The sequence below is a fragment of the Dipodomys ordii genome, unplaced genomic scaffold (assembly GCF_000151885.1).
Source record: "Dipodomys ordii isolate 6190 unplaced genomic scaffold, Dord_2.0 Scaffold67, whole genome shotgun sequence".
Lineage (NCBI taxonomy): Eukaryota > Metazoa > Chordata > Mammalia > Rodentia > Heteromyidae > Dipodomys > Dipodomys ordii.
This window is the reverse complement of record NW_012267283.1, coordinates 1,977,207-1,983,105: the sequence shown is the minus strand read 5'-3', so window position 1 is coordinate 1,983,105 and position 5,899 is coordinate 1,977,207.

Genomic DNA, 5,899 nt, shown 5'->3' with positions numbered 1-5,899 from the left:
AGAGAGTCTGTGCCTGATCTGGGTTCTGTTGGGAGCCTATTTCCAGCTGCTATTCTGACTTACTTAGGATTCTCAGCTCTCTGCTGTAGATTGCTTTTTTTACCCTGCCCCCTTTCTTACAGAAGCTTTGACTTACCCTTGCTGTTCTTGGTGGAGGAAATCCTTTCTTTTCTTCCAATATGCATATAGATTGTCAGCTGCCCCAGATGCTTACTTACTGAGGTTGGAGGGGAAATAAATCATCCCCAGATAATGTGTTAGCTTGTTAAGGTCAATATAACAAAACCTCACAAACTGGGTAGGTTAAACATTATGGGCTTCCCCCGCGCCCCCCGCTGCCCTTCACTTTTTATTTTCATCTTCTGGTTTTGGAGGTTAGACATCCAAGATCAAGGTATCAGCAGGATTGGTTCCTTCCGGTGGGAGGCTGTGAGGGAGAATCTGTTCTGTGCATCATACCTTATGCCTGAGGGTTTGCTGGTAATCCTTTGGGTTCTGTAACTTCTAAAAGAGTTATCTGAAGCATGGTAGAACACACTGGAATCCCAGCACTTGGGAAGTGGCAGAGGAAAGATGTTGAGTTCCAGGACAGCCTGAGCTACAAAACAAGTTCTGGGGTTGCCTGGGTTATATAGTGAGGTCTTGTCACAACGAAGAAAAGGAAGGTGGTGGTGGTAGAGGAGGAAGAAGAGGGTGGAGGTGGTGGAGGAGGAGAAGGAAGAAGGGGGAGTGGTGGAGGAGAATGAGGAAGAAGAGGAAGAGGGGGTGGAGGTGGTGGAGGAAGAAGAGGATGAGGAAGAGGAGGAAGAAGAGGGGGTAGTGGTGGTGGAGGAAGAGGAAAAGGAAGAAGAGGTGGTAGAGGAGGAGGAAAAGGAGGAAGAAGAGGTGGTATTGGTGGTAGAGGAGGTGGAGGTGGTGGTGGAGGAGGAGGAAGAGGAGGAAGAAGAGGAAAAGGAGGGGATGGAGGAGGAAGAAGAGGAAGAGGAGGGGGGTGGTAGAGGAGGAGGAGAATAGTATCTCCTTATTTCAGCCTTCATCTTCATGTATTTTCTCTGTATATCTATGGGTCCAACTTTCCCCTTTTTATGAAGATACTAGTGATTGGATTAAGACAACCCAATGACCTGGTTTGACTTTAACCAAATAAAGATCAAACTTCAGGCTTAGCGTTTTCACTTGAGTGGGGACAAGGACCTAACATAGCTCAGATCATTTTGTGACACAGTTCTCAAACTCAATTGTTATAATGTTCAAAGGCATCTTATCATTTTCTAGTGGAATATTGTTATCTTCTTGGAGAGTTCTTTGATCTTTTATTTCCTTTTAAAAAATACAAAGAGTAATTGAAACAAATGATAGCACTTGGTTATATTTTAACCAAAGGGATGGTCTCCGTATGAAGATGTGAGTAGAATTTAGTGCTTGACTTTATTATTTTATTTTGGTAACACTGGTTTTGAACTTGATCTCTTGCTATCATTTGAGTCATGCCCCCAGCTTTTTGCTTTAATAATTTTTCAGATAGGGTCTCACCCTTTTTCTGGCTTGGCCTCAGACTGTGATTTCCCTATCTACACCTACCTAGCCTGGGTTACGGGCATGATCCACCACGCCCAACCATCTTAAGCTTTTTATAGACCTAAAACTAACATACTATAAATTCACTGTTTTAAAGCAAACAATTTAGTGGCCAAAACCAACACCTTTGTAAGCATGCAAAATCCTTAGGATAGTGCTTGAGACCAGCATTTGTTGGAATACAAGTTCACAAGTTCATCCATTACAATACCTATAATTCAGGTAACACAAGACATGTTTATTGGTTATAGTTTTGGCAATGTTTTGTACACTCTACCAAAGAAGTTTCCTCCCAAATAAAATGGGTAAAAGCTTTTGAAGGTAAACTATAGGGCAACCAAACTTAATACCTGAAAGCATAATAATTTCAGTGACTACCAGTTACTTTCTACAAAGGTACAGTTTTTTTCCCCCAAATAAAGCATAAAATATAAAAGTTATCAAAGGAATAGTATGGAACAACCATTTTTAGTGCCTAAAAATACCTAAAAATAGACACTATAAATCCTGAAAATAACAAAATATGCAGTATACTATGGCTCCTACCTTTGGTTTTGAAGTCAAGATTTTTTTTACCTTACTAAAGTACTTATTCAGCTGTTGGAAGGTTCCTGATACAGACTAGTGAATTAAACAAGTATTAGCCTCCTAAAACTGTTTCAGAGGTGGAAAAGAAAATGAATCAAGTTAATTAGCAATTGTAACATTATAATAAATGGTAAGAACCAGGTGAGGAGAAAGAAACAAATAATGAAACAAATGCATAAGAAGTATCTAGGGGAGCTGTCCAGACCTTAGACAATGTGCTGCCAATGTTACCTATCCATTTATTATTATCATTTATAATTCTAGTAATTGTAATTTTTCCAGCTTACCAGTTTAAAAATAGTCCACTGAGGGAGAACAATGTATCTTGATCAATGACACATTATACTCTAAACTGACATGTTGAATCAAAAATTCAACTACTTAAAGCTAATAAAAAAAAGATATTGGAATTTTTTTTTTAAAGTATCATGAAAGTGTAAGTTTCTTGCCCTCTAGTGGTGATTTTGAGTAATAGCCACACAAAGAGTTGAGAAAGGTCTAGGGTTCAGGGTTTGATATATTAATGATGATTTGAGTTTCTGGTCATTGGAAGGTCTAGCAATGATACCTCCCAGGTCTGTGAGACAGTCCTGCTATTGGACCCACATTGGGCTGTTCAGAGGGCTTCTGAAGCATCTCAGGGCCACATGACCTTGCCGCACTTCCTGGATAGCCACCTATGGTTAGTTATATCCCTGAGTATCTTTACCATAACACCCCAAATTAACCCAGGTAGCTCCCAATGAATCTAACAGACAAAAGCACATAATATATGACATCCCATTCATTTAAATAAGCTCCTGAGAGGCACTATCCCCATTTAACAGACGAGGTGCTCAGGGCTTAGAGAAGCCTAGTGAGACTCACATCAGACCCTGCAGTTAATAACTGGTAGCATATAATTTAAACTATATCTTGCTCATCTCATCTGACTACGCTCTAACTCACATACCGTACTATTGCGATCTGAGTGTATTTGCCTTATGAGATTCAATGCAACACTTTTGTTATAGCAAAACACTTGCTGAATGTTTTTAAAGGTAGGTGCTAGTGGCTCACACCTTTAATCCTAGCTACTCAGGAGGCTGAGATCTGAGGATTGTGGTTCAAAGCCAGCCTTGGCAAGAAAGCCTGTGAGATCTTATCTTCAATCGACCACCAAAAGAGCCAGAAATGGAACTGTGGCTCAAGTGGTAGAGCACTAGCCTTGAGCACAAGAGCGGGACATCACCCAGTCTGTAAGCCCTAGGGCTTGTGCGCACACACAACTGACAAATTTTAATCAAGTTATGACATACTTTTTGTGCAATCTTTGTAAGTAAGTTAAAATCTAAGAGTGATTTGGTCCCCTGATTCATCATCTTCATTTTCTTTTAACCAACTCATTCTGAATCTGATGGTTGATTGAAAAGCCATTCCCAGAAATTCAGGATCACATTCTTGGGGATTGTTCTCTTAGCTGTAGTGACATGGCCTTTAGGTGAACCCAGGACTCTCATTCCTACATAGTAACAACCTCTCAAGAAGAGGCCATCTTAGAATTAGTGAGTGGATCCTCACCAGTCTAGAAACCTGCTAGAGCCTTTATCCTGGATTGCCCAACATCCAGGACTGTAAGAAATAAATCACCATTTTTTAACACAACAGAACACATACATACACACACTCACAGGAATCACTTAAGTTACTTTTTAAAATTGCATTTTCTGAAGTTCATCCCAACCAATTGAACTCAAATCACAAGAGGAGAGGTCCGGAGCACACTCAGAGCCAACAACGGCTATTTGGATGGTAAGCTATCTACCTGTAGAAACCTTTTTCCTCCTCGCATTCCTGACTGGGTCTATTGCAGAACTGTATTTATTGAGGACTGGTTGTACAGGAGGGGATGGGGCGGGGAAGGGATTGCTTCCAGGCTCCACTTTCCTTGGTTCCCCGCCAATAGTCAGCTGCCTGTCTGTCTTCATACAAATTGAACTTTGCCCTTCTGCACTGCTCCCTGAACCCTGAGCCTGTTACCCAGTTGCAAGGAAGCAAAGCTAATCTACTTTCAAAGACGTTGAACTTGGACATAGCTGGCTCTGTGAGTTTTGCCCTATCTTGTTATGCAGGCTGTGAGCTTTGGATTAGACTGGTGCCCAGGGTACAGGACCCAGCTGTGTTGCTCAGCCTTGCTAGCTGCCTCTGAGGAGCATACTAACTTAATTCCAATACAATGCATTGAGAAATCCTGCCATTTTCTGCCTTCCCTCCCTCCCCCCCACCTCGCCAAAAGATTTCAACTGCATTTGTGTCTTTTGGAAGACTTCTTTGGGATCTTTCAGGTTGTTGTTGTTTTTTAATCTATTTCGTAATGAATGATTTTTCAACCACAATGACACTTGCAGACTTGTGTGTGTGTGTGTGTGTGTGTGTGTGTGTGTGTATTTGTTTGTATAGGCCATAGGACTTAAACTTGGGGCCTGGGCACTGCCCCTGAGCTCTTTTGCTCAAGGCTACTGCTCTGCCACTGACCATAGCTCCACTTCCAGTTTTCTGATAGCTAATTGGAGATAAGAGTCTTATGGACTTTCTTGCCTGAGCTGACTTTGAACCGTGTTCCTCAGATCTAAGCCTCCAGAGTAGCTAGGATTACAGATGTGAGCCACCAGTGCCCAGCCATCTGCAGACTGTTGAAAGTGGAAATGTTGTAAGGTGAATCATCCCAGAAGCCACATTTTGGAAGGTTGGAATATTGGAGTCTTTATTATACAGTTAGCAGGATGCAGGTGGTTACAAAGGCCTGCAGACCCCAAATACACTTAACATGATTAGGAAACAGCTAGAGAGAAAGAAAGCATGAAAATCATAGCCACAAACCAATTCCACTCCAATGGAGAGCTGAATTGGGATGCCATGATGACCCGAGATGAGCCTGGAGACAGGAGACAGGACAAGATCATGGAGACACATGTGGCATGGCATAATGGCATCTTGGCTGGTCCAGGCCTAAATAGTATCGGTGCAGGGGTCAGGTCCAAGGAAATTTCCAGCCCCAGGCACTGGACTGACAGATTCAGCAACCTATCAGCCTCCTATCCCTGCCTCCAGGGATCTTGGCATGCCCATCACCTGGGAGGCTGGTGATGGGCAGGGGATTTTCTTCCTTCAGCATGAAGATAGGATGCCAGATCCTACCATCCACCATGTGACTAATATGGCGCCAGCCAGGCCTGACCTCCTTACTTCAGAAACAGGTACACAGGTAACCAACGTACAGAGCTTGTTTGTTGAATCTTTATCCACCTTATGTTTCCTAGACAACCATTTATGGAAATGTCATATTACTCTGGTCCAGGCAGCTTTGTTGAGCCTGGTATCAATGTATACATTTGCAGTCCCAGCTCCTTTGCAAATTTCTGAATCTGAGTGCCTGAAGATAATGCTTTTGAGGCCCACTGTATGGATATGCTTGGGAGTGTCGATAGCATGTTCTTGAGTCAATTTTCTTTATCGATAGCAAAATGAGGCCATTCTTCTCACTGTCCTTTTTATTTATTTATTTATTTATTGTTGGTCATGGGGCTTGAACTCTGGGCCTGGGCGCGGTCCCTCAGCTCTTCAGCTCTACCACTTGAGCTACAGCGCCACTTCCAGTATTCTGGTGGTTTATTGGAGATAGGAGTCTCACGGTCTCTCCTGCCCGGGCTGGCTTTGAACCGCGATCCTCAGATCTCAGCCTCCTGAGTAGCTA